The sequence below is a fragment of the Manacus vitellinus genome, unplaced genomic scaffold, assembly GCF_001715985.3.
Source record: "Manacus vitellinus isolate BGI_N305 unplaced genomic scaffold, ASM171598v3 scaffold_77_pilon, whole genome shotgun sequence".
Lineage (NCBI taxonomy): Eukaryota > Metazoa > Chordata > Aves > Passeriformes > Pipridae > Manacus > Manacus vitellinus.
The window spans coordinates 230,876-258,831 of NW_021940802.1; the positions used below are offsets into that span (position 1 = coordinate 230,876).

The 27,956-nt window shown below is 40.0% G+C and overlaps 1 protein-coding gene across 1 annotated transcript in view; it reads left to right on the forward strand.

Moving 5' to 3' along the window:
- Window positions 1–27,956, forward strand: part of ATP2B2 (ATPase plasma membrane Ca2+ transporting 2) — a 360,194-nt gene that overhangs the window by 39,441 nt on the left and 292,797 nt on the right. The window contains exon 2 of the mRNA XM_018084874.1: window positions 13,725–13,776. The gene's annotated coding sequence lies outside the window, so the exon portion shown is untranslated. The remainder of the gene's footprint in view (window positions 1–13,724; window positions 13,777–27,956) is intronic.

Sequence of the window (27,956 nt, forward strand, 5' to 3'; positions counted from 1 at the left end):
TTGAAGACCGACTCTCGCCTCAGCTCAGCTGTTGAAGTTGAGTCTATCCTGTTTCTAAAAAGAAAATTGGATGGGAATGGGAGACAAATTATAAAATTAAAAACCAAACCAGGCAAAAGCTGTTCCTGTGGTGCCTTCAGCTCAGCTGCTGAAGGACTTGGGCAAAGCTCATGGCCCACGACCTAACTGTTGTACCTTCATATTCCCCCACCCCCTCAAACCCTTATTTTGGCTGAGAGCAGACCACGGTTGTTGAAGTTTGTGCCTGTTTGGCCTGGCTGTGGAAGCAAAATTCACCAGCTGCTCTTGGGCAGCTTTTATTTTGTGAAACTGCTCGTAGCTAAGGATCACAAATAGAGATGTTTCCCAGTTACCAGACATAAATTGGAATAGAGTTAGAGAAAAGTAAATGACTTCTGGGGGAAGTAAAGAAAGGTTTTGCATTGTTTTTTAGTTGGAGCTTGTTAGTGGTGTTAGAGCTGCTTGGAAAAGCAGCTATCAGGGTCTTTTTTGTAACCCTATTAGAAGACAGAGAAACTGTTTTTCTGGTACCATAGGAGGTGTCTGAGGAGTCTTCTTCAGTGCAAGCACTAAATTAAGCCAGACTGCAAACCAAAACAAAACATTGCCTATGTGTGCACATTATCTGTATCAGAAGTACCGTGAGTAGAGCTTTTTTCATGGCTCATTAACTGAAGGAATGGTGACAGCAATGGGTAAAGGCCTTGAATTGTTATCTGGAGGGATCCATATAGGGAAACCTGGAATAATAATGATGCTATTACTTATAAATAATAGGTAATTCCTAGTCATACCAACATAAGAAGTGTTTGTAGGGGTTCTAGTCTGAGTTTTAGGGACAATTTTTGGTTCCAGTCTATTTTACTTAATGCAGGCTCAATTTCTACCTTTGCAAACAGTTACTGAAAAATGGCTCTAATGTTTTGCCAGCTTTCATTTGATGTCTCATTTCTCCATGTTGTTAAGACTAATAATCCTGATTTATATTTCTTCATTAGTTTGGCATGTGGGTGCTCATTGTGTAAAGTTAAATATTTGGGATCATCTGGAATTTGCAGTAATCTTGAAGTATTTTTATTATGTGGTAAACTGATGTGGTAAACTTCCCTGAGCATCCTGTGCATACCTTTGGAAGATTCTCATGCACTTGGCCACAGTTGGGCATGTTGTAGGCACTGAGGATCTAGACGTTGATGGTCTCAAATGAGTGTCAAAAGTTTCACAAAAATTTAACACGCTCCTTACCATTAATTACATCCCATCTCACAATTTAATATATCTGCATTTGTTCTCTGAATGACACATCTTACAAAAAGAAGTTATACATGGCCTCTGAAACACTTTATGAGTAGTATTTCTGCATATATTTGCATTTAACGTTTAATCCCTGGTACAACTGAAATCCTATTACATTTGGTTGATGGTAGTGGTTTTATTTCCTTGGATCTTTCTTCCATTTTCTCTTGTTAACATGCATACTTTATCAGAACAGAAAGACAAATATATTACAGAGTTATAACATTTAAAACAGTCTAGTTTTATGTCTGTATTTCCTCAAGTTGATGTGCTTAGAGATTATCTCAAACAGTAGTTTATGTTACTATGTACTCTAAACTAGTGTTGTTTCCCCTGCATAGAAACAGAGTCAGTTAGACCAAAAATCTCTATAATAAGGGATTTTTCTTTTTTTTTAAAGCTAGAAATTTTACAGAGGTAAAAAAAAAAATCAGAAAAAATTTAAGATGAAATGTGCTCTAATGGTTGTGAAAATAGTGGTGATGGACAGGTATCTTGAGATAAGATCATCATTGGGAAACTAAACCAGCATGGTCATCCTTTATGCTACTGCCCTGAGGAATAAACTTGGTTGTACCCCTGTTTGTCTTTCCTTTGGCAATATAACAAAAAAAACCCATAAAACCTGCCCCCAGTGAGGGGAAGCAGCACAGCTGACCCAGTTTTGGCCCCTCAGAACACGAGTGGAAAACACCTCCCGGGAGCAGGACGTGTTTGGAGGGCAGAGAGAGGAGCTGGAAGGGTTTGGAAGGCTCTGCTCTGCTCCTGGGTGCTGTGGATAAGGGGCTGGCAGCAGCACTGGGGCTGCAAAGGGCTTTCTGTGGGAGCTGCTGATCTCCAGAGGATCCAGGGGGGGATCTGCCGGCGCTGAGGGGCCGTAGGAAGAGGGGAGAAGCTGGTTTATCAAGGCAGAGTTTTTCTGGATCTGTGTGTGGGTGGCTTCCTGCTGGAGCCTGAAGAGCCGTCAGCGGTGCCTTTTTGTGACAATAGTGTGGGGGAAAGCTGTGCAGGGGAAGTCTTGAGAGCTGAGAAATGTTTTAAGATGCTTTTCCTTCGTGCTCTGCTCAAAGACCACCATTTTGCCTTTAATAGAAGAGAGATTACAACCACTTTGGTTTTAAAAGAAGTATTTGGTGGTGTGCTCCAGTCATCTTACAGAGAATAGTTTGAGGCATCTTAAAATCCTGGAAAAAAAAGAATATTCCTCCCAATAGCTCTTGCAAGCATTCTTTCAAGAGTCCATCCACAGATGGAAGAGTTTAGGAATGGAGTTACCTGTCAATCACAAGGAATTTTTTCACTGGCTTCTCATTAGATTTGAATTGATAAAATGCCCTGTTGTCTGCTTTCGAATGAAAAGATTTCATCTTGAACTACTTCTATATGTGCCATGACAATTATTTCTATATGTTAGTTAATCAAAGGAAGTTTAACTGATTGCTGCTTCGAGTCATAGGCATTAATAAAGAGGCAAAGCATATTATGCCTGTAAAAAAGGACACTAGACCAGTTTACAGAGGAAGCTGTGTCAGACATTATGGTTTAGTATGAAGATATACAAAATTTTTGCAAATTGTCGTTATGGTCCTGCCATTATTCACATACCTTGTTTAATATTGTTGTTGCTATTGAGAAAACAGCTGCTCTAAAGCTGCAGGATCAGAGGAAGGATTCAGATATAGCTCATCTGCAAATTTTTTCATGTCTTTCTACAATAGCAAATATCACCTTTCAGGATTATGATCCTATTCCTTGTAAGAATTGTTATTTTAAATTAGGCTGGAATAATTCTGCCTATACTACCTTGGAACTCCATTAGGCAGTTTTCAGTCCGCTCTGACTAAAATTTTTTGTTGATGACATCAAGAGAGAAAAAAGAAGGTAAAGAAAGAAAGAAGAAAAGGAAAGATGGTGACATCTAAGTAGAATTCTTGTGGTTGGGGCTAGGGATGATTCATTAGGCTCATTTCCTTATATCTGCATTGGTTTTCTGACCTGTATCAAGAAAACTCAGGAACTCTTTCTTTAGAAAGGGAGAAAACACCAGTCAATAAGAAATGTTAAGGAAGGTGTTTAAATTCTAATAAATCCAGGAACTCTGAGGTGGTTGTTGGAGCCAGACAGTTTGACAGCTCCATAGGCTTTTTCTGTAATATTTGTTTACTTCCCTGGTAATTCTGCATCTGCTTATAAACTCCAGGACAGAATCCACGTTCATAATTGCCTGAAAGCAGCAATGAGGGTTCCCTTCAAAGAGGGAAGGTTCTTTTTTTCTCCCTGAACTAGAGGGTCAGAATCAGCCAGCACACAATTGAGAGCTGTTTTGGAGCTGCCTGTGTGTCTGACAGTCCCTGTATTTATGCCATGGGATAGAAGGATAACACTCCTTGGGCCAGCAGAATTCATTATCTGCAGGTTGCTGTGATGGAATTGGGATATAACTGTGTGATTCATTTCATTTCTGGGAGAGTTCTAACACATCAGCAGTCTTGAGTGTCCAATGTTTCTTCATGTCTATAGACAGCAATTTATTTGGTGCAAATCCTGTTTCTTTTTACTTTTTTTTTTTGAAATCTCTGTAAGAGTGGGACTACAAGTGGCAAGATATCTTGCAATAGTTCAAATTGTAGCATGTGTAATAGCAATTTGTAGTGAATAGTAATTGTGTGTGGTTCCTACAAGTGATTGGAAAAAGCAGTTATCACAGCTGCACTGAGCTCGGTTTGAGAAAATGTTGGAAAGTATCTTTGCATAAATCTTCTTTCCTGGAAATGTTGTCACCATACTTTTCTGCTGCTTTGGAAGGCTTTAACAGAGAAAGTAATTTAATAAAATAAATTAATAAACTAAATTTTACTGGTAAAACTTTGTCAGAAAAACAGTTTAACCAGGGAGGTGTAAATCCTGCCTTAAATCCTAATCCTCTCTCAAATCCTGAATGTTAGGATGCACCTAAGGAGTGCTCAAATGACTTCCTAGGGACTCTTTTAATCACTTCTTCAGTGATCCTAAACTTTTGGTCCAGAGAGGCATCTCAGTGTGATGAATCAACCTATTATGAAAATCCTCCTTTCTGTCTGGAATGCAAGTGGGATGGTCAGTACAGGTGGCTGACTGAACCACCTCTGGATCCAGCAGTAATTCAGTTCAGTTATTGGGTACAAATGACTTTCAAACAGGCCTGTCTGGGCTTTTTCTGGGAGTTGAGCTCAGCCCTTCCCACACCACAGTGCTGTGCCCCCCAGACAGGCATTGTGCCTGTCCCCCAAGCCATGCACATGAGTAAAATAAAGGGCAGGTGTGTTAAAGCACTTTGTGAAATGCTGGGGGTGCTTCTCCTTCTCTAAACTCCCAGTGGGATGCTCCTGGCTGGGATCTGCCTGCCTGGCAAATCTCATCATTTGTGTTTTACAGCCCTTTCCTGTGAGAAGGTGTTTAGCTAAGCTGCAGGTTATCCCTTGGCAGGCCTGGCCTATGGATATGACCTTTGTAGCACAGGATGCACGCTCTGCCAGCCACCCAAACAAGAGCAGAACAGAATGGCAGCCCTTTTGCTTCTTAGGCTTGCCTTGAAGTGTGTGAGTGGCTTTCTCTAGTGGCTGAGAGAACTTCATTCTCTTGAATGAAGTTATTTTCCTGTGTGCATCAGCTCAGAATATTCCCAGTGGTATTCAGGTGATGAAGAAGCAGAAGGAAGCACAAAATAAGAAAATTCCTGTTCTTTAATACTTGAAAAATAATAACATGACCCAAACTCCCTGATGGTGTGGCCTTTGCAGGCAAAATCACAGATAGCCTTGTGAAATTCTGCTATAACAGCAAGTAGAGCAAGGGCTTAAACCTATTTCTTTGCATTACTAAAAAGGTTAACATTCTTACCAGGCACTTTGGGTTTAAGATTGATTCATCTTTCTTGCATGAGGGCTTGCAGCACTGTGAGTTTTGGAGATATGACCAAGTTCAGCATTTAAGCACACACTGAACTGTTGGGTTACACTTAGTGCAGTCCTTTACACTCGAAGAAGATTGCAGGAATTTTCCTTCCCGTGTCCATGGAGCAGTCTGGCAGCATTCCTCTGTTGCAGTGTCACAAATGTATTTACAATAAATGGAGCTACCAAATTCTCAATGCATATTTTCTGCCTTGGGAGGGGACAAGAGAGTGATGTATTGCTAAGCAGATCTTTGAAGCCTCTGAAGAAATTTGCTTTAATCAGCATCATTTGGGGAGGGGACCCTCTTTCCCCCCTCATATTAATTCTTTCCTAAATGTGGATTTTAATGAAAAACCTTGAAAAATGCTTTTGCCTTTTTTTTTCTTTTCCCTTCAGTTGGTCATTTATATTCTGCACAGACCAGAATAGCACTGTGGGGGGAGCACTTAAATAGGGAGAAGATATTTGTCATCTGTCACAGTCTGAAATTAAACTTTTGATATCGAGTTATTGCCTTAGAAATAACTTCAAAAAATGTACATGCAGAGAAAAGCACATGGTGGGGGAAGCTGTTGAACTAGTTATTGCATAACACCGCTTTAAATCCTCTGTCACTGAACAGAGTCTTTAAAAATATTTCTTCATGAATAAAAATAAAAATTACATTCATACAGTACAAATTTTTACGATTCCTTGACCACTTACATGGATTTTTTTTTTCTTTTAATGAAATCACAGATAGGAGGCTGAGACTCCCAGAACTGCTGCAGAGATTTCTAATGAGAAATTGATATCCAGTTTTAATTAAATGCCTTGGAAATTTTTGTAGTACATTTGCATATATTAAGAAATTAGAAAGGAGAGAATGAGTCCATGTTCATTAGACAGTTAAGGAAGTACAATGTGACAGACCAATGTACAGACAGGAAGTAGAGGGGAATATCTGCTTTTTCCTAATGCCTGCAAGGGGGAAGAGTAATTTGGAGTTTGGCATGGCACTGCTGTTCTGTCCAAAGATTCTGGAGGATTGTAAATGAGATGAAACAAAGGAGCAGCTTGTCCACAGGGCTGGGATAATGGAACTGTTCCTTGCTGATGAGTTTAAGAGGGAGAATGGGCTCCTCTTCCCCATGACCAGTTTTATTTAATGCTGGCTAAAGGGAAATACCTGTTGGGTGGCTCTGCTCGTTAAACCTGTAATTTGTTGAGATAGATGAGCAACCTGTATTTTTTGCTAAGTCAAGTTGTTTACTCTGTGCTTTTGCTTGTCCCCCACTGCCAGGCTGTGCTGTGGTGCTGTTTGCTAACACAGGGCACAGCAAACCCATTTCCTTGTGCTCTGCAGGGGTGTGTCTTTTGCCTGGCTGTCTTATTTGTAGCCCACGGTCAGGTCGTTTCTTCCCCCAAGAACGTTACAAATTCTATTTTCCTCTCCTTTTGGCACACAGTTGGACTCGAGGATCCTTGTGGGTCCCTTCCAACTGAGCACATTCTGTGGTTCTGTGGCAGCTTGGAGCAGGTTTGCTGCAGCCTGAGGAGACATGTGGTGTGGCTGTGCCCACGCTGGCACAGCAGCCGAGGTGACGGCGGAGCTGGTGCCATGTGGGTGCTCCATCTGATTCCCTCTCTGTGTGCAGGTGGCCGTGCCAGGGCTGGATCCTGGGCTGTTTGCTGGCTGAGTGCCACCTTGGCACACAGGCAGCACCCAGGAAGCCTCACATGCCTAAGAAATAGGGGATTGCTAGATGGGAGTGCTGGAAAAACAGCATTTTGTTCGTCCCTGACTTGTGCTTTCAGAAAAAAGAATAGATGGTTTTCTTTCCTAATAACCCCCCTCATCTTTCAAATACAATTTACATTTTTTTTTCAGATTTTGTAAGAGTTAAATCTGATTTCTTTTTGAAGCAGTTTTTATAGGGTGTTTATTGTACAGCCTTGAACTGTCTAGAAGTATTATTGGATCACTGAACTGATCTCTGGGAGAAAACATTTGTGTATCTATGTTGAATACAGCTGTAAAGCTCTGTAATATCATATAATTTTTGTTATTTTGGAGTTCTTCTAGACCAGATAATCTTCTAGAGTCAGCAAGCCAAATTATTAAAGGAATTAGTAATAACTGCAGTTTATGAAGTGCTGGCAAATAGAAACAGTGAAGGAGTTTGTGAATAAGCTGGGTCATAATTGTTTCATTTTCTTTGATTTTGTTTGAGTTCTGCTACAAATCCAGCCCCATTTGTTAGAAATAAAATGGAATATTTAGAAAATATATGTCTAATATGACTGAGGTAAAGATATTACTGTGCCTTTTGAGCTAGTAAATGTTTTTATAACCAAAACAATCTCAGAAGAACAGGAGTCTGATCTCCTGGGATATGAACAACGCTCAGGCAAATGAAGGTCGGACGTCACCTTGAGTCTTTTGAAATGTATGGCTTTGATTCCAGCAGTTAAAATCTTAAATCCCCATTTCATTATTTATTTTAAGACTGAATACCTCTGGGGAACAGAGATGTTTACTACTTGAAAAACCCCTACATGATTTTCCCCCCCCTGTTTTAAATCTACAGTAGATGGCCTTAGAATAAAATGCATAATACAGAACCATACCCAATTTAGTATAAGCCAACATACAAATCACACTGCACTGAAAGGGATTTTAACATCAAATTCATCATGATCCGTTGTATGATTTGGGTAAAGTTGTTGATTCATGTTTGTTAACTTAACATAGAAAATAGTCTTTGGATGAAATACTTGCATACATAAATGTACTGAGGATTAAAGTTAGAATTAGTTTCTTATGTGTTGAATGCCTTTTTTTATCATTCTAACTCTGTGCCTTGAAAATAAAGACAAGGTAAAAAAATACAGAAAAAGGGAAAAAACCACCCAAAAAACCCCCAAGGCAAAACCCAACCCCAAGCATTTTCCCCTTCCATCCAGCAGAATAACACTTCCATTGACAAAGCATCCCCAGGGAGGTCTGCAGCACATTGTGATGTCTCAGTCAAGGCTCTTCTGTACCACTGAGCACAGTCACTGCCAGATGTGGCTGTGACATTGCACAGGAACACTTCTACCCTCAGCTCTGCTGTCTTCTCCTTCCCAACAGCTCAGGTCACTGATGCAGTGAGAGGATCAGTCATCTCAGATCTCCAAGCAGAACAAATGAGATTATTTTAACTCATGCATCTCTAACTTTCATGGCCAAGTACAGCAGTCTTGGTTCCTACAACCCTGTTCTGGCTTCAAGAGCCACTCAAGGTGCCAGGAATGTCACTTTTATTTTTGTCAGTATTTCACAGAATCTGCTGAGTTGGAGTGAACCCACAAACGCTGAGCCCAACCTTTAGTCCTGTGCAGGACCATCCCCAAGAGTCACACCATGTGCCTGAGAGTGTCATCCAAACGCTCCTTGAGCTCTGTCAGCTTTGGTGCTGTGAATATTTCTCTAGGGAGCCTCTTCAGTGCCCAACCACCCTCTGGGGGACAAACCTTTTTCTAATATCCAGCCTAAACCTCCTCTGACACTCCAGGCTGTTCCCTCGGGTCCTATCACCAGAGATCAGAGCCTGTCCCTGCTCTTCCCCTCATGAGGAAGTTGTGACTGCAATGAGGTCTCCCCTCAGAACTTGTCTTCTCCAGGCTGGTAAAGGAAGCACAAGCTCTGCATGTTTCAAAATTAGAGTGCTGTCAGTGTTTGCAGCTTGCATTTCTGGTGAGGTCTTGTCTGAGATGCAGAAGAAGCTCTTTAGAGGAACGTCTTTGACTCGTTTAACAGAACAAGGAAACCCATCTCTTGCTGCTTTTGCATTTTGTCACCCGCTGAGAGATGACAGTGGGTGTGCCACGGCCACCTGTGCCACAGGTTCTGCTGCCTGTTTGACATCCTGAGCTCTCATGGTGCTGTCAGTTCTGTTTTCTAATGCTGTAATTGCAAATACTGAAATCCCGGGGATTTATAAGAGGAATGAGATGAATTTTACAATGTAAACTAAACTTGGAATGGTGCTGCACTCGTGGAAGGTGGCAGCAGTTGAAGGTCTGTGTGGTAGAGGTCTGTATCACTGCAGGGGGGGTGATAAGGGGAAGACAAACCCGTCACAATAAACATTTAATTTAAAAAGCAGTAATTTCTCCTCCTTCCGTGGTGTAATGTGTTTTCCAAATATCAGTGTAATTTCTCCTCTTGCCCTCCCTGATTCTCAAATGTTGTGATTTCATTTCTCCTCCAGCTTCAGTTGCAGATGGTAGTTCGTTATGGGCTTTTTGCTAGTGCCTTGACCTCATACTGTATATATTTTCTGCTAAAATTTCCACTCCAGACAAATGGCACGTGATGCTCTCTGGTCTAGAGTTTCATTCATCTTCAAACATCAGGAAATTCTGTCCTAGGATAAAAGAGCTGAGTGGAGTTTTGAGCTCTCTTCAACTGCACAGGGTGGATGCACAGGCCAACAGGACTCATTTCCTCCCAGACACATCCTAACACAGCTTTTCTTTATCCCTGTTTCACCCAAAGCTCTGTCACCCTTTATATAAACAACAGTGTTATGCTTGATTCAAAATCTACATCCATGATGACTTCAATAAATTCAATTTCTTTTATCTTAAGAGATGTTGCTGTAGAGAAGAAGCTTTCAAGAACATTTAGAGAGGAAGTAGAAAGAACTCCAGTGGTGCTGCAGTGGACCTGTTACTGGAAATTGTTGTAAATTGAAAAATACAATGCAACTTCATTGTGTAGCTTGGTCAGATCTAATTTTGTCTTTTTTGGTGTCGTGCCAAAAATCGATGTTATCTTTATAATTTTGTTAAATTTTAGTTCTTATGGTGACCATTCTCTATATACCTGTGTTGATGGAAAAACATAATTTTCAGCCTGATCCTCGTGGATTTGTGCATCAAGATAAGAATCCCTCAGTCTAGCCTTGGCAAATTACATTTAAGCCATTTTTCTTGAGCTACACAGAACCACAGAACGATTTGGGCTGGAAGGGACCTTGAAGATCATCTAATTCCAGCCCCTGCCATGGGCAGGGACACCTTTGTCCAGTGGCTGAAAAGGAGTAAACAAAACGAAGGAAATAATGGAAAAATCTTAACAATCTGATTACAAGGGTGCACATACTGAGTAGTGGAAAATACTGCAAGTGGAAAAGCTCTTTTTAGGTGCTGGAATAATTGTATATTGCTCGAAGTACACGCCTAGAACAGTTTAAACAGTTATTAAAGAGTGTTGCCAGATTTTATCACTGCAGTCATGCATAGAGATCAGTGATCCCCGTGCAGCGCTGCAAAATGTGTGAATGAGGTGCTCTTACTAAAAATAAACCTATTGAGTGCTGTTCCTAATTGCCACAGAATACTGGGTAAATGATAATGATTTTAGCAGTACAGGGTTGACTCAGAAAATTCGACTGCAACGTCACACATGAGTTTTTAAGAGGTGATAAAACAGTTGCACCCCTTCTTTGTTTGCTGGAGCATTCAAGGGTTAAAAGGTAAAGCAAACAAACAAGAACCCATCAAACAGAAAACAACTCCATGGTGTAGCAGGATGAAAAAACCGGCTCTAGGTGAGGTGAGGGACAGTGACTGCACAAGCTTGGACAGCTCAGGGTCTTATAAGAAGGCACCATGCAATGTTTTACAGATTCCACTTGTCTGAGAGGCTGCAACCAGTCTTTAATCACCCTCAGATTGATCTTGGAGCTGTTGTAGTTCTGCTCTTGTATAATTTGTAAGAAGTAGTGACGGGTTATGGTTGTGTGGAAACACCTGGTGGGGTTACAGCTCTTGGAGTAGGCTTTAACTGCTCTGACTGATGTGTTAAAGCCCTTTAAGAAGCCCAAAATGTAAAGAGAAGTAGCTGTGAATTTGTTTTTAAAGAAAACGAAAAGTCCTCAGAACTTTTGGCAACAGTTGAGCATCCCAGAGGTGACTGACAGAGGGCCAAAAGAACTTTTCCCCTTTACTGTCAATTTTAGAAGACTGCTTTTAATACTTCGAGTTTCTCTCAAGCCCTTACACCCCAAACAGAATCCATTTGCTTTCTTGTAAGAAACTGGTTTTTGATGAAGAGTCTGCCATTGCCACCTCTGCAGCAATCCCAGATTTTTAGGATATAGAATAAATGGAAACTCATAGCAGCTTCTCTATAGTTCCATCTTCAGTTTGACTTGGGAAAGTGAAAGCTTTTCCTCGGCAAAAACAGTCTTAAAAATCAATAAACTCTTCTTTTTACTTTTTGTTTTCTCTAGCAAATTCTTTGATTATCAATTTCTTTATGGTTATTCAGGTTATTTCAACCAACTGCAGCAAATGTCTGATTTGCAGGCACAGTGAATTTCTGCTCCAGCAAGGGTTTAAGCTGTTTAGGGAAATGAATGAACCACAAAGGTTTTTATTTAATGATAAATTTTGTATGAATGTAATTTTTTTCATGAGTGACTGGCTTTCCTAGATCAAACTCCTTCAAAGGGAGTTTCTACAGCAATGTGCAGTACCTCTGACAATTAAAATTTTCTAAAAGTCTGGGAATACCAGTTCAAAGAATAAATAAATACTGGTCTGGTGGAGCCTTCAGTAATCCCTGATCAAAGCAACAATGCATTTTAAAACTAGCTCTGATTACTGCTGGCCTATGGTTTTATCCTTCCCAGTCTGAAAGTGTCGAGTCTTTATAGAGTCAGAGAAACATACTGAGAATACTGATTAGACATTCACTTTAATTTATCACCCCAGTATTCGGGCACCTTTATTTTGTCCTGAATTTGTACTCAAAACCAGTCTTGTAGAAGTGGGAGAACTTTACTGCTGAGGCAAGTGGAGGCAGGAGGTTTAATGACATCCTTGTCCTGCTAGGCAGAAAGACACTTTTTGCAATCTAAGCCTCCCACAGTAGGTGTTGGAACTGGGATGTGGAGAGGACACAGCCAAGTATTCCCATCACTGCCCTGGGAGTCGCCTTCTCACTTACTGAATTTACTTTTCATCGTTTTCATCTCTACTGGTAAAGTTGTTTTGACCTGCTGTACTTTAAAGCTCTTGTGTTTGGGTATTTTCCTCTAATGTTTCTCCTGATTTGCAGTTTGAGTCTTGGAGTTCCCTGCAAATAATCAGGAATGGTATCCAGTCCCTGGATTGCATTGCCAGTTTATGGAGAAGGTGGACTTCCTTTCGTTTAGCTCCAGTTCTCTGTGTGCAGTTCAAAATGATAGAACTCTAGTTTTAGGACGTTTTCAGGGATTTCCACAATGGGAAATCTCTGGGATAAATGTGCTAAACTGATGTTGGTAGCCCAGGTGGTGGAACAACATGTTTGTCTTGGAACTACTCTAAGTATTTCTGTGAGCACAGGATGAAAAAACGACATTTTTGTCACTTGTAGTAATTAGATTCCGTGACACTTCTGTCTAGTCGGTTAGGCTTCCCCCCCCCAGATTTCAATTTAATTCTTGATGTGTCACCTCCCTAACTTAGCTTTGCCTCTCAAAGAAGTGACATTGTCCTTTTGTCCTTTTAATTCCTGGCCTGAGCAGTTGCAAGGTGTTCACAGTAAAACTGGGTGACTCACAGAATCACTTTTGGGCTGTTAATGACATAACGTACATTCCCTTTGGGATTCACTCTGTTGCATTCCAAAGTGCCTTTAGAAGTTGGGAGAGGAACTGCTGTTGAATATCTCTGTCCTGAAGCTCTTAGAGGGCTGTCACTGTGTGTTCCTGCAGAAATCTCCCAGCTTAGGGAGTCCATTCCCTGGACAACCCTGATTGCTTGGCAAGTTGCATCTTGACAAATACACTCCACACACTCTTAAGTCTCTGCTTACTTGAAATCATCTCCAGAAGGCTTTTAAATAGATTCTCTGTTGTAAATTTAATCCTGTCATCAGATTTTTGAAGCAGAGAGGTACCTGTGTGTTTGTCTTGATGTAATTCTTGGAAGAGACGTTTGTTTTCGTCTCCAAGAGTGGCAGAGTAAAACTTTCATGTGCCCTGATTCGTGCATATATTTATTTAGTAAACATATCCCTTTCAAAATATTTGATTCTAGGGAATATTGAGTTTATTAGTTCTGTTTAAGACTTACAGACCTGAGTGCTACTACAAAATAATTATAAGTGACAATAACTGTAATAGCTTTTGTGTGCATTATTATTCGGATTTTTCTGGATTTAGGCAATTTTTAATGCTTCAGTTGTATTGGAAGGTGTGTTAGATTTTACTTTTTGAGGGCGTGTTATATTTTTATTTTTTTAAGACTCACTTTTAAGTTTCCTGTCGGGGAGTAATACAGAAGAGATGAGCTTAATTTTATTAATTGTGCAATAAAACCATTTGGATATAAATAAACTCAGATGTATTAAATGGCTGGACTACTTTTTTCCTTTGACTTTACATTCGTTATATTCAGTCAGAATTTATATTTCCAAAATGTAAACTGGGGTTTTTTTGTTTTCCCTAGGTCTTGCATGCTGTGGCACGAAGATTGTGTCTCACTCTGCGCTATGTTCATGGTAAGCCTTATCCCATCTTTTTATATTCCAGGGGATGTTCTGTAATTTTGTCAGTCAGTCATTTGAAATGAACATAAACACATGGACATGAATTTAGTCTCTGTGTTTTCTGCTGAACCAGTGACAAATCTCCAACATGTTTTGTACAACATCCAGTGCAAACTGAGTTTTAAGAACCTCTGAAGGACCGGGTGATGGCCTCCAAATCTCAGTGGTTGTTACAAATTGCAGACAGCACAGGACAGGATAGATAATTTTGCAGTTTTAAGCAATGCAGTGGCCCCTTAATTCAGGACAGGTCCCCAGATGACAAGATATACAAACAGTAACACAAAAGGCCCAGCTTGGGGTCCAGTGAATCCCATTTTATCCAGGCTCCATGTCTTCAGGCTTTTAATCTATGCTAAGTAGTTCTCCATGGCTGCCAACTTTTTGGCACTTCTTAAAATAACTCAGTTAAAAATATTTCAGAAACTCATTTTATATAGGCAAAATAAGCTCCTGTGCTCCTCTGAAGCAGCACATGTTCCTTCTTTTTCCCTTCTCCTCCAAATATTAGCAAATTACCACTTTTATTATGATACGAGAGTAAACCAGCTTTTGGAATTAAGCCTCATTTATCAAATGGTTTCCTACTATGTTCTGCTCTTTTTTGAGTGGTTAAGTAGAAAACACCTTCTCTTCTGTATTTCTGGGTTTACTGATACATATTTTTGAATTAATTATTTTCCCTCATGCTCTTTACTGGAAGTAGCTGGAATCCTCATGGAGTTCCACTGTTTCCTTCCAGCCCTTTTTTTTTTTTTTTTTCTTTTTAGCTTTTTTTTTTTTTATTCTCCCAAATTCTCCCTTACCTGCCCAACGATGTTTGAGCTGCTTGGTGACCTCTACCTCTGAGGTCAGAAGATAATAAACAGCTTTCCCTGACTGATGGGATTAGGGGTGTCAGAGGAGTGGCCAAGGCTTTGAGGGACACACAGTCCTTTAATCTTCTTCCCTAGTTCACTGAAGTTCAGTGATCCATGGAAAATGTGCCTTATTGAGCTGTCAGGGTAATCAATATTCCTCTTTAATTAAGCTTATTGGTGTTTCTCAGAGTCCAGTCAGATTCATAAACGTGCTGCTGCTTCCTGAACGAGAATGTTTGATCCCAGGATACTCGTTGGCATTTTAATCATCATTCCCACTTCCCAGTGGGACTCGTTTGGTTTGCAGGGCCTTGAACAGCCCCTGGTGAGGGTTTATGGGCATCTTTGCAGATCATGACCAAGGACAAGCCCTTTCTCAATTGCACATTACATTTAATTACTCATCACTCTGGAATAAGAGAGTTGGTGCAAGAACAAAAGCTTAACATCTGTCAGGTCTTTTAATGCCAAAGCTTCTTTGTTTCCTTTTTTTTTTGGTGATGTTTTTTACACTTTTCCTGCATTCCAGCAGCTTTCCCATGTAATGCATGAATTTTTTCCATTCTCTCCTGTACAACATAGTGATATTTGGAGCAGTTCTGCTGGAGGTTTGGAAAGGCTGTGAGGATCTGAGCACTTACTCTGAGAATTAAATTAATCTGAGAGCCCCAGAGAGACAGTTAATGGCTCCATTAATAATTTCATTTTCTTATATTCTCAGTTTTGAAATACCAGACCAATATTTTGTGCTCTGAGGTGTGATAGAGGTGCCTTTCATTCTAGCAGGAATCCTCTGCAAGCTTTGTAGATGTTCTCTGAAGCAGAGGTTCATAATTTTCCTTAACACAATCACTGCATAAGGCCCCAAGCTTGGCATTGTTTAGCTAAAATATTTTTTACAACAAATCCAAGAATCTGTTGTCATCTCAAGGGCTTATAGTTAAAGTTTACTAATGCAAATTGTTTTTGAGTCAGGCAAGCTTGACGGTATTATTGTCTGTCTTACTTTCCAAAACACATTTTACCAAAGCTAGCACAAAACCCCACATGAATTGAACTATAACTTTTTCTGATTTTGATGGAAATAATAATTTTATGATGTCCAATCTCCCTTTAATTGTTTCGAGAGGCAGAAAATTATCATTAAAACAGAGCATTAAAACTTCTGCACACAAAATACTTTTTGAAAGGGAATTGCATATGCAGTCCAAAAAATCTTCATAGATAAAATTGTTTGGAGCTTCCTTTGGTTTCTAATTTATATTCACAAAAATAAATTAGGATAAAGTAGCAATCAGAAGGATCAATTAAAACTGTCAGTACAATTAGTTTTAAAAAAGCATATCAGTTTACAGTTCATACTTTTGAAACTGTTGCAGCACAACTTTTGTGCTTGTAGTTTAATGGCAAAGAGTTCTGTCCTGTACGAAGAGCTGGTGCAAATATAAGTGGCTTTTCAGTTGGGATTGAAGGGTAGGTCATACATCTAGATGCATAAACACACAGTTAATCTTTTGTTATCTAACATATGTTCACTCTGGATGATTCTGAACTTTTCAAAATAGTTTTATCAGTTTGCAGCCTCTGGTGTTGGTACAAACCCACTGAGCTTTCCCTGTGAAGTGCCCAGTTCCTTGTGAGCTCCCCCTGGCACCTGCACTGAGCCAGGCATTGGCATTCACCTCCTCACCGATGGCTTATCTGATTAGCATGGCTTGGAGATGGCAATTACTGTGACTTGTTTGTCATCTTTTGTCTGCTGTAATGTCATCTGGATTAGAATTCTCTAGAAGGAGGCAGTTTATGCTGCTGAATGCAGTGGGAATGAAGCCCTGCCGAGTGCGAGTGCAGGGAGTGCTTCCTCTGCTGCACACAACCCTTGTTATGTTCCTTCCTTCTACCCCAGAAAGGCCTCTTGTGGCAAGAAGGGGTTTATAACCGACCTTTAAAAAATGCTGGGTGTAAATAAGAGTTGTCTAACTTTGCAGAGATGGGGCTTTTGATTGCAGGTGTTCCTAATTAGATTAATTTCCAGCGCAGATCAAGCCAATGGAGGAGGCATGGAAAGCTGACTGAGAGCTTATCAAATTAGCCAAGTAGAGCAATTAATCAGACAGACTTGAACTGTTTGGTTTCTTTTTTTTTAATCATCATCTTGAGCAGTGTGCTTTCAGCTTCCATTAAAGAAGGCATTCAATGCCAGGCTGTGTTTGGTGAGGCAGTTCCCTCGTTGTCTCCTTGTGACATCCCTCTCTCAGGAAGTGTCTGTGGTGGTCGTGCACAGTGCCACAACTGCTTTCAGAGATCCACTGGCTTTCCCAAGGCACAGAGCAGTGTCTGGTAAATAAAATAATAATAATAATAAAGTATTTATCATTCCCTGTGAAAGTATCTGGGCTCTGCCCTCGAATCCTGTATCCAGATACTGCCCTTCTGCCTCATGGTGGTTGCTCCCACCTGTTGGCACCAGCAGTTCTAAATGGCATAAATTCTCAACAAAGAGATAAGTTTAGTATTGATCTAAGTCAGAAGAAAGTAATTTTGGGGTTTATTATTCGAAAGTTTTTCTACTCCAAACGATTGACTGATTGAACTCCCATTTAATTATTTTATTAATATGGACTGAGAACAGCCCCTCTGCAGTGCATTATTCTCTCTGGTGCTGTGTGCAATGTGGACATGGGATTTGATCTCAACTGGGACTTGTCAGGGAAAGTGTTCAATAGGCAGCTTCTCAGAAAGTTCTGGTTGCAATATGGTAACAAGTACCCATGTAGGTGTTTAAAAGCACCTTAAAGTGATGCTTTTAGCAGGTTCTTTTCATTCCTGAGCAAGTTCATTCAATGTGGGGAGTGTTGGGCATATTGATATAATTTTTTCTTCTTTCTGAATCTATTTGCAAATGATCTGGTATTTTTTAGATCAACTTTTCTTGCCTTTCACTGCAGGAAAAAAAAAAGGTTCCATAAGGAACCTCCATAAGGTTGTACCAAGAATACTTTGTTTCAGTTCACAGTAAACCTCTCTGGTAGTTGTCAGGTTTGGCCCTGACAAACTGGACTGAGGCCCCCTAACTTGGATGTGGAATATGGAGCAGTGATCTCTCTCTAGGCATGACCTTCCCAGTTGGCTTTTCCTTCTCTTCAAGAGGTCAAATTATTTCCTTTCCCACATGCACAAAGAATCCTAAAGCGTATCAGAAGATGGGGAAGGATGAGAGTTAACACTTCTTCCTCCAAAGCTGAAGAAAGATGATCTGATGAGAATGAGACCTTCCTTAGGATCTTTCTAAATACTAAACTGCCTCTTGTGTAGAGGTTAAATATAACTTACTTATTTCTTAAATTCTTGTGAATTTTGAAGATCGTTCCTTGTGTGTCGCTTTAAAAAATACCCAATGAACACTCTACCACATGAACTTTGGGCATTTATTTTTAGGAATTTTATCACAACATAAATTGCTGCTGTAAAACTGGTTTCTCCTCTCTGTAAGTCCTCAGCCATTTTATCTTCAATATCCAGAAATGAAAATCTGGGTTATCAGCTTGGGTCAAGCTTTGAAATCCCTTTTAAACATTTGGAGTGATATTTTCATGCCATTAACACTGAACACTTCAGAAACCAAAATGTCCAGTGCTTAAGAGTTCATTTGAAAATTGTAGAATCCTTGAACAGCTGAAGATTAAGAGGAGGGATTTGGGTAACTATTTTAGGATTTTGGTAGATTGATCATCATGTTTGCCTTCAGAAGATAAAGGATAGATCTAAAACCTGATGCATGAGACATGTAAGCTGTATTTTGTTTTATATCTCTGGAAAAGTAGCCTCTTGTTTTTCTGATGAATTTCTGTCTCTTGCCTTGATTTTTGAATCACTGAAAATAAGTTACAACTTCAATTTTAAGCAATATGGAAAACTGCCAAAAGAAGCCTGTAAATAGGAATAATTAACACCCATCTCCAATGTTCCCTTTTTCTGCTTGTTTAAATACAGAATTGCTATATCTAAAAGCATGTGAAAATATTTTAGACAACATGTATGTGCTTTCAAAGTGCTTGAATCCCATCAGTTGGTCCTTGGGAAGGCTGGAGGGCTGTACTAAACATTATCCAAATTACTCTGGTAGTAACATAAACCCAAAACTTTTTCATGTTTTTATTTGGTGTTTCTGAGCAAGTGTAAGATCCTGGATGTGGCTGATAAATGGATCAGCAGAGATGAAGGAATGATGGATAACTTGGAAAGCTAAACATTGCTTCTGAATAGCTTGTGCTTGTACAAACTCCTCAAGTGTAGAATTCGAGGAGGGTATTTTGCTTTGTGGAGGTTTGAATTAGTTGATTCTTTTATCACTCTGTCAAACATAAACTGACTGTATTTCACTGGTAAAATACTGTCTTTGTAACAAAATGTCTATTTCTTGAGGTGTTGGTGTCAAACTCTAAAACCACTGATAAGACATGGCTTAGTTTATAAACCATCAGTGTCACTGCTGGTGAGTTGGAAGCCCTGTTTCTGCACTTACAGGCTTGGGGGCTCTCAGTTTATTGTGCCACTTTCTGAAAAATAAGCAGCATTTCTGAAGTGTGAGGATAGAGCAGCCTCCACTCTCTCTGAGACTGCACACAGCAGGAATCCTGACAGCACAGTTTAAGTATCTGGTAGAAGATGTCACCGAGAAATTAAGACACAAGATCAAAGATATCTGTTTGTTACGTCGTTGTGATCGTTTTACCACTGGTGATGTCAGTGTGCACTCAAAGCTTTGGTCCAAGGCAGCACCAGAACTCGGAGCTGGGCTGCATGAGGAGCAGATCAGAGCCAGAATGAGCATCCAGTAGGTTTTGGGGGGGGGGGATGAGAACTGGACTCTGGATAGAGCTGAGCTGTGTTGGTGCAGACTCAGCCCTCGGGCTGGTGCTGCTTGTTTGGGGCTCTGTCGGCTCAGAAGAAACCCATGTTGTGGAGGTAAAGCCCTTCTCCACATGGTTAAGTGTTCTGAAACTCAGATTTCCCCAAACATTTCCCCCTGGACATCTGAAGTAGCTCACTGACTGCTGTTCCACAGGGCACTGCAGCTCTCTCTTTGATGCACAATGAGCCTGGTCATGAATTTGAAACTACTTCTGCCTTTTGATATTTTTTTTTTTTGCCAATGATGTAATGAAATGTGTTAAATATCAGCTTGAAAAGAAAAAGATTTGAGAGCCATAGGAATAGGGAAAGAACTCATGTTCTGCATTAATAATTATATTTATGCCATTTTTTTTCATTTCATTGACTCTGTCTGTGTTCTACTGATGGCAATATTTTTTTACCATTCCAAGTGGTAAAGCTGGAAAAAGAGGTGATACATTAATGGTAGTCAGGAGTTATAATCCTTCTCAGTCTTATTTCCTATAGGACATATGCCATTATTTGCAATTTTGTTTAATACTTATTATAAGTTTGAGATAACTATTTATTGTCTTTCACAATAGCTTATGTGTCACATAAAGGATGTATTTTGTCCAGAATGTTTAATCAAGGTCATTGTTATTTTTGGTTTGGCAGTTGGGTTTTTTCCTCCCCCTTGAAGTAAATTATTTTTCTTTGAGAACCTTGATGTTGTGGATGCAAAGCTGTATCCAGCAAAAAAGAAGGTGGAATAAATCCCCTTTTATAATGGTCTGAGGTTCCTGGCATGAATACATCTATTTTTATTTTTTTTTTTGAACTTACTGTTTTCTATCAAGTAGGAATACTTCTACATTTGCCTAAACACTGCATCAATATTTCCAGCAAAATAATTCTTTTCCTCAAATTTCCTTTTTAATAAAATCCAGCCTCTTTGAACTCCGTAGACCTCGCCATCTGTTACTCAATTTTCACTCCATAAAATTTTGCTGACATCTGTTTAATCAAAAATATTTTTATAGTCATGGAGAAATTTAGTTCAAACTCGGTATTATACCGTTCCCATTTGCCAAACAGAAAATATGAAAATAATGAACAGTAACTTAGGGGAGAGGAAAACACTCCAATGAGTCTGTTCCCACTCAGGGCAGCGCTCGGAGAGGATCTCGGGGTTCCCACAGGTTGCTGCTCTGGACAGCCTGGGACAGCTTTCCCCAACTTGGCCAGATCTGGCTGTTCCCCCCCGGCTGGAGTTTGGGAGCAGCTGTTGGGCTTAGATTTGGAAAGCCAAGACTAAGTTAAAGAGGTTTTACAAGCCTGTCTCCTTGCTGTTCCCATCCTTGTGCTTTCCTCCTTTCCTCCCTCTCTCGGGGTGAGGTAACTCGCCCCCAGGAGCTTCTCCAGGCTGCTGAAGCTCCTCTCCCGTGCAACCAGGACACCTGGACGGCATTAATGGGGAAATCCAGGGAGAGGGAACAGACACTCCTCTTGGATTCATCTCCCACTCTTCTCCTGTGCCCTCGGGGGTGTTTCGCTCTCTGGTTTTGTTGCTCTCCCGAGGTTTGTGGGTGCTGCCAGAATCCCTGCAATCCCTGCAGTGATCATTAGGAGCGAGACCTTCTTTCTAGTCCTTTTTTTTTTGAAGGAAAGGAGCCATATGCAGTTTCTGTCTATCTGTCAGTCTGTTTATTTGGTTGTCTGTCAAGCTCGATTAGGAGATTTTCATCAGAGTTGTGCTCTGACAGACCCTTCCCCTCTCCCATATGGCATTAAAAATTAACATATTTTTCAAGCAATAATTTCTAACATTTGATAATCAAGTGACTATAGATTTTTGTCATTGTGCCTCTTGGTTTTCATAATTTTTTATCAGTTATGTGAGTTTGTTTAGGCACGGTATGTTGTACCATATATTCCTGGCTGTGGAGAAGTACCAGTGTTGTGGCTTTTCAGTTGTTTATTTTCTCTGTTGTTATTGAGGCTGCTGTATAGGCAAACTTTCACTTCCAGAATGATTTAGCTGTTTATTGCAGATTTATATTGTTTTGCATGGAAACCGAATTGATATTTATGACTGACTAATACATTAAGAGTAGTGGTTTTCAATTGAATCTGCAGCAGAATATGCTGATTAACTTGAATTTAATGATGAAGAGCAATGCTTTTTAAATTTTTCATGCAGATCCCATTACCCGCATGTCATATTTATTAAACTGAAATTATCTCATATTTTAAAACAATATTTTGTTCCCTTTCCTGAAGAAGACAGTCAAGTTGCTGTTGTCAATTTTACTGATTAGGTAGACAAAAATCAATTGAAATGAAACATGAGTATCATTTCGGAATGCTTAGAGCCCTTCCCTAATTCCTTATTCTCCAAGATACTATTTTTCTACCTTTAAGTTTTCTTTATTCAGAGAGATTTATTAAGATATGCTTGAAAGAAAAACATCTGGAAGCATTCTCTGGTTTGTTTAAACCCTTCAGATTATTTGGAAGGAAAACTTTTCAGCTGATCTTTCCAAAGCCTTGAGAGCAAAGTGAAAGCAAAGCCGAAATGCCAGTGTTTATTTCTTTGGGGTTTTCTGATGGCAGATTACAAGGGATGGAATTAGTTTTCTGGCCATTTTGCGGATTGTTTATGCTAATGAACATGCTGCATAAGTTTAAACTCATATTATAACCAGAAGAGGTTTTTGGGCTGGATGTTCAAGCCGAACATGCTGTTTGTTTTGAGGCCGATGAAATTAGATTGCCGTCGTCTTGGCTTATAATGAGATCAGCAGAAAAGCAAAGCAGCCTCTCTCAGCATCATCTGTGCGTGCTGCTCTTTCAGAAAGCATGAACTGAATGAACTGAGATTGATTTCTGATGTTTGCACTGCTGTGAAGGTTTGGTGGGACTGACAATGTGCTGCAGCAGAGCTTTGGAGCCTCCGAGGGGCAGGACGAGGGTTGGAGTATGGCATCACCTGCCAGTCCCATCCAGGCACTGCTCCGTCGTGGAGAAACACTCTCCTGATTTTTTTTTTCTTGCTCAGCCCTATCTCTTGCTGACATTTAGAACAAAACAAATGAAAGTGAACCATGACAGGAAAATCTACTGGGTATAAGGCATAAAACTCAGGCTTTCGATGGACGAAGAACCAGAAAAATAACATCTTGCAGTGTCCTACTCCTCTCCCCAGAGCAGGCAGTCGGGAGGGTCCTGAGATGTTTCTCCAATGACAAAATGCAGGAGCATTTCCCAGGTGCAGCTGATGGCTCTCCCCCTCAGCAGATGCTGCTGCTGCAGCCAGAGCCACAGAGGGAGAGCTCAGTGTGCTGCATTGCAGGTGGAGGGGCACTGAGGAGCAATTTGGATCTATTCTGACTCCAATTTCCCCCTCATTCTTCCCTTATTCTGTTCTAATCCAGCTCTTAGTCTACCCTAATTCTAGTTCTTGCTCTATTCTGTTTAAGATCACAAAGAGCTCTAGCAGATAGATGTTCCAGGCTGGTAACCTTCACCTGGTGCAGTAGAGAATGGAATAAGAACCATAATGAAAAAGCAGCTGGCTTGGGGGAGGAGGATTTTGGTTCGTTTGGGTTTTTTTGTTGTGTGGTGTTTGGTTGCTGATTTTTCATTTACTGTTGTGTGGTGTTTGCTTGGGGATTTTTTGTTTGTTGGGGTTCTTTTGGTTTGAAATAGAATCAACTGTCCTGTAGAACCTTTTGGAGAGCCACGGACTGCAGCAATCCATAGGTAGGAGAAATCCAAGAAGGATCAAACCCCTGTTAACAAAACTTGTCTCCTTGGTGACAAGCAGTGGAACGAGGTGTTTATTCAATGTTCCAGGCTGAAGCTCTTAAAGACTGTTTTAAGACAAGGTTCCTGTTACAGAGGACCTTTTGATGTGGTTTGGGGTAGCAATACATGGAATGTCACCAGCTCTTGCCTTAGAGATGAAGCATTTCCAAAATCAACTTTTGCCAGCTGAGAAGAGTAAGCAGACACGGGCAAACCTGAATGTTTTGATAACAAACACGTTGATTTATTTTAGAATAGTTTGAAGAAGGTGGTAAACAAGTGGAAGGAACACCATAATCCAGGAATCCTGACTGTAAAAACTTCAAACTTAGGAAGATAAATTCCGATTTCCTTAAGGATACAGGCTATTACAATGAAAGGATAAGTTATACCATGAATTAAAACCTAATTAGAAATTAGAAATAAAGTGGAGGAATTAAATGACCTATTACTAATGCTGCAAAAGTGCTTCTAAGATGCCCTGGGGATCAAGACTTTAATGACGATTTGTTAGTGAATTGCTGAAGTTAAGAAAAAACTTCAGTTTTCATTGGGAGTCTCTTCCTGACACTACAGAATTTTCCCTGAAACAGTGCATTTTCAAGGTTTTTGTTTTCACATATTCAAAACAGACATTTTGATGATTGTTTTTGTAATTTAACTTATTATTCCTGCTTTTAATCTTGAGTGATTTTTTTAAACATGCTCTCTGAATTTTATATTCATGTAACCCATTTGTTTATTGAAGTGGATTTCCCCTCCACTTCTTAATTAACGGCCTGTTTTTAGAGTTGGTGAGTTTGGGGTTAAAAATGTGTAAGGATGCACTTCCCATGGAATCCAGTCGGTGAAGGAGGATGTTCAGTGCCATGCAGTGATGCAAAAAATAAATTGATGTGAGGAACTGTTTCCTGGGTGCCACTGTCACTACAATCTTTTTTTTTTATTTAATTTTTTTTGATTGTTGCTTTGCCATGACATCAGTGATCTCATTCTGGGCTTTGGTAGTAATTTGGCTTGAACTTTTTTAGGCAGAGGGAAATGCTCTTTTGCTGATGGAGAGATCCCATCTTGCTGAATAGTGGAATTTTAACCCTGCGCTGCACAGTTGTTTCTGTGATATATCTGTGCCCAAAGGTAACACTCTGTGACTTCCTTAGGAGCCTCTTGGAACTGTTTTTTTTTTTAAAGAAACCAATGGTAATACGTTGCCAAAATTGTTTGAGTAACACAAACGTATTTTCTTCCCTCCTCAAATTTAAAACCAAAAAAAGGTGTCTTGATTTTCACGCTCCGTGGCTTAGCCAAGATCCAGAAGTGTCTTCAAATAACGCTTCCAACATAAGAACTATTGGAGCAAGTCCAGAGGAGACCATGAAGTTGATGAGGGGACTGGAGCACCTCCCCTGTGGAGATGGGATGTAAAAGTTAGGGCTCTTCAGCCTGGAAAAGAGAAGGTTCTGTGGAGACCTCACAGCACCTTCCAGTATCTGAAGGGGTGACAGGGAAGTTGGAGAGGGACCATTCACCAGGAACTGGAGTGACAGCACAAGGAACAGTGGGTACAAACTGACAGAGAGGAGGTTTAGAGCAGGTATTGAGAAGTTCTTCCTTGTGAGGGTAGTGGGGCCCTGGCACAGGTTGCCCAGAGAAGCTGTGGCTACCCCATCCCTGGGAAGTGTCCAAGGCCAGGTTGGACAGGGCTTGGAGCAACCTGGGCTAGTGGAAGGTGTCCCTGCCCATGGCAGGGGGTGGAACTGGATGATCTTCAAGGTCCCTTCCAACCCAAACCATTCTTGGATTCTATGATTCTAAACAGGGAAAGGAGCTGTGATTATGGTTGTTTCCTGGTCTGTCTGTCTCCTGATTTCCAGGAGTTCCTTGATAGGAGCTTTTCAAAAACTTTCCAAGCTTGCAGACTGTAGCCATACATCACATTTTGTGCCTTGTTTGTTTTTTTTTAAGGTCATTTTCCTAATCAAACTCACCTCTACAACCCAATCCCGTGTATTACAATGGATTCCTGATTCCCACCATCCCCCCAGGGCACTGCTGTGGCCTCCCTTTGTGAGCAGGGGAGGGGAAAACCAAACCTCATTCAAACTGGAAGCAACCTCTTTACTCCTGGGGGAGTTCCCACACAGTTCAGCCCTGAGCACTGGTGCTGGAGGGTTCACAGGGAAGTTTCCACCCCCCTGCAGTTGATATTTCTGCATTTCCCCCCTTGCTCTCCGTTGGTTCACTGCAAGAGGTCCACGCTCAGGCATTAGTGGGGTGAACCACAGAGGGTGGCTGAGCCATCTGGCAGTGCCATCTCCTCGTGGGATAAGTCAGGCACAACTCTCTCATGAGAGATTGTGACTGTGGAGAACTAAAAAATTTGGAGAATAAAATGGCTTGGAAGTGAAATTCAGAAATTCCTTGATTTTTTCAGTCAGCAAATTTTACCTAAAAAAAAGGCACAGTGACTCTGTGTTGTGTTTGCTGGGTTGGTCTGTTGGTGTTTGAAGAACCACATGAGGAACTATGTAGAAAAAACACAGAGAGAGGATAAGGAAGATACTTTAAGATAAGAAATTAAAGAAATGACTGCTTTTGAGCTTATGTTGGTCTGTTTTTAAAACACAGAAGTTTGCAGAATGGTCTCACATTTCTTTGGTTAGTTTTCCACCCCAACTTTGGCCACAGCTTTTTGTCAGGTTTGACATGAATTGCTGATGAGTTTTAAATACAATAATTGTTTTCAGATGAACTTTCATTGAAAGATATTTCCAATTTTTTGTTTCGTGGCTGATTTTAAAACTTGGTGTTAAAAGCAAAGTTAAAAATGTATGCAAAAATATTAAGTGTCCTTTTTCTTTATAAAGTTAATGGAAGGTATTCACTTTACTCTTAGGTATGGCAGAGAATGGGAACAGTTTTATTTTTTTCTATAAGTAGTAACTTCATGGGATTATAATGTCATATTTCTTGATAATACATAAGTGCTTTTACTCCTACATGTACCTTCACAAAATGTAAATTTAATGAGTCACATTCAAAGTACAAAGGCACTGGGAGTTTGAAAGATTATTTTGCTTTATGCAGCAGAAACCATTATTTGGTATCAGGCCCCAAAACTTTTAAATCATCAAAGTTAGAGAAGTATTGCAATAATTATAGTAAATACTGTGAGTAAGCTACTCAGTTGATATCTAAATTTAGTTTATGAAGAGAATTAATAGACACTTTTGTTTTACATTTGTAGAATAATTTTAATTAGAAGCAATTAAATAAAATTACATTACTCCAAAGTAAATTGCTGCTTTCTAAATTTCTTTAAATCTACTTATATTCCATTAGGATGTGAAAGCTTACTGTAATTAAAGTTTGACTTGTTTATATTCTATAGGAAGAGCTAGAAATGAGTTCGAGGAGTTCAGCTTCCTTTCCACGTGGAAAGGTTTTACTGGATTGGTTTTACTGGGTTGCAAACTCAGACTCCTCTTAATTGTAGCATTTTTTCTCCAAAGCATTTGTTACTGCCCCTGTACAAACCAGGAGGCAGAGCTCAGTGGACAATTGATTAAGCTCCATTTCTAAACCTGTAGTAATACTCATGGTGTTGGTGTTGTCTCGATGTTTTTTAAATTTGATATTTCAATTTAAAGGAAATATCTGAACAGAAGAGGCTCCTAAAAATGTGTGCACAGGAAAAATCTGCTGAGATTTTTAAAACATCGTTGTAGCAGCGACTGTGTTATGTCTCACATCAAATTTCTTCCCTTTACATTAATATTTTAGCAGCTTGCTTTGGGCATAAATACTTGTTGGAATAGTCCAGGGACAAAGTAGTCCCTCTGAAGTGTCTTTTCTTTATGTGCCTTGTGACTCAGCCATAGGTACTTAACAGAAAGGCAGGATTTTGTTCTGGAACAGCATCTGTGAGTAAGAACAATGAGCATAAAATAGGAGGTGGGGTGCCTGGAATTCAGTTTTATGGCCTGAATGAGTTGAAAAAAATGAATTGGTTCTCCAAAAACCGTGGACAGAAGGGAGAGAGCTTTCTGCTGCCAAGAGTAATTACAGCTTGAAGAGGTCCTTGCCAGTCAAAAATGGAAGTGAATGTGTTGGCCACCACTTTTAGGAGTGTAAGAAAATGTTGTTTTGGCACTTCCATCTTAAATTGCCTTTCCACCTCCCTGAATGGGGACTGGCAAACGAGCCTGTGGATGGCAGACAATGTTGAGATGAGCAACAGGATTTAATGCACGTTTCAACTTCTCTTTTGTGTAAGTTCTCACATTTTTTTAGGGACAAAGAATAGGTTTTCACACAAAGAAGTGTAGTTTTTCAAATGAAATTGTCACTGCTGTCTTGGCTTTTGAATATATTCCCTGTATATACCTGCATGGACCAGTGGTAGTATCAAGATTCAAGTGCTGGTAGCTCCAATATGGAAAATGAATAATGCAAGTGTGGTTGTAAATATGATTGAGTTGGCTTTTAAATAATGTTTTCAAAATAATTATTATGGGGGTTTTTTTGTTTCATTTTTTCCTCTTCTTCTTTGTGATTCTTGACTATTCAAAGCCATGAAAGAAAAGA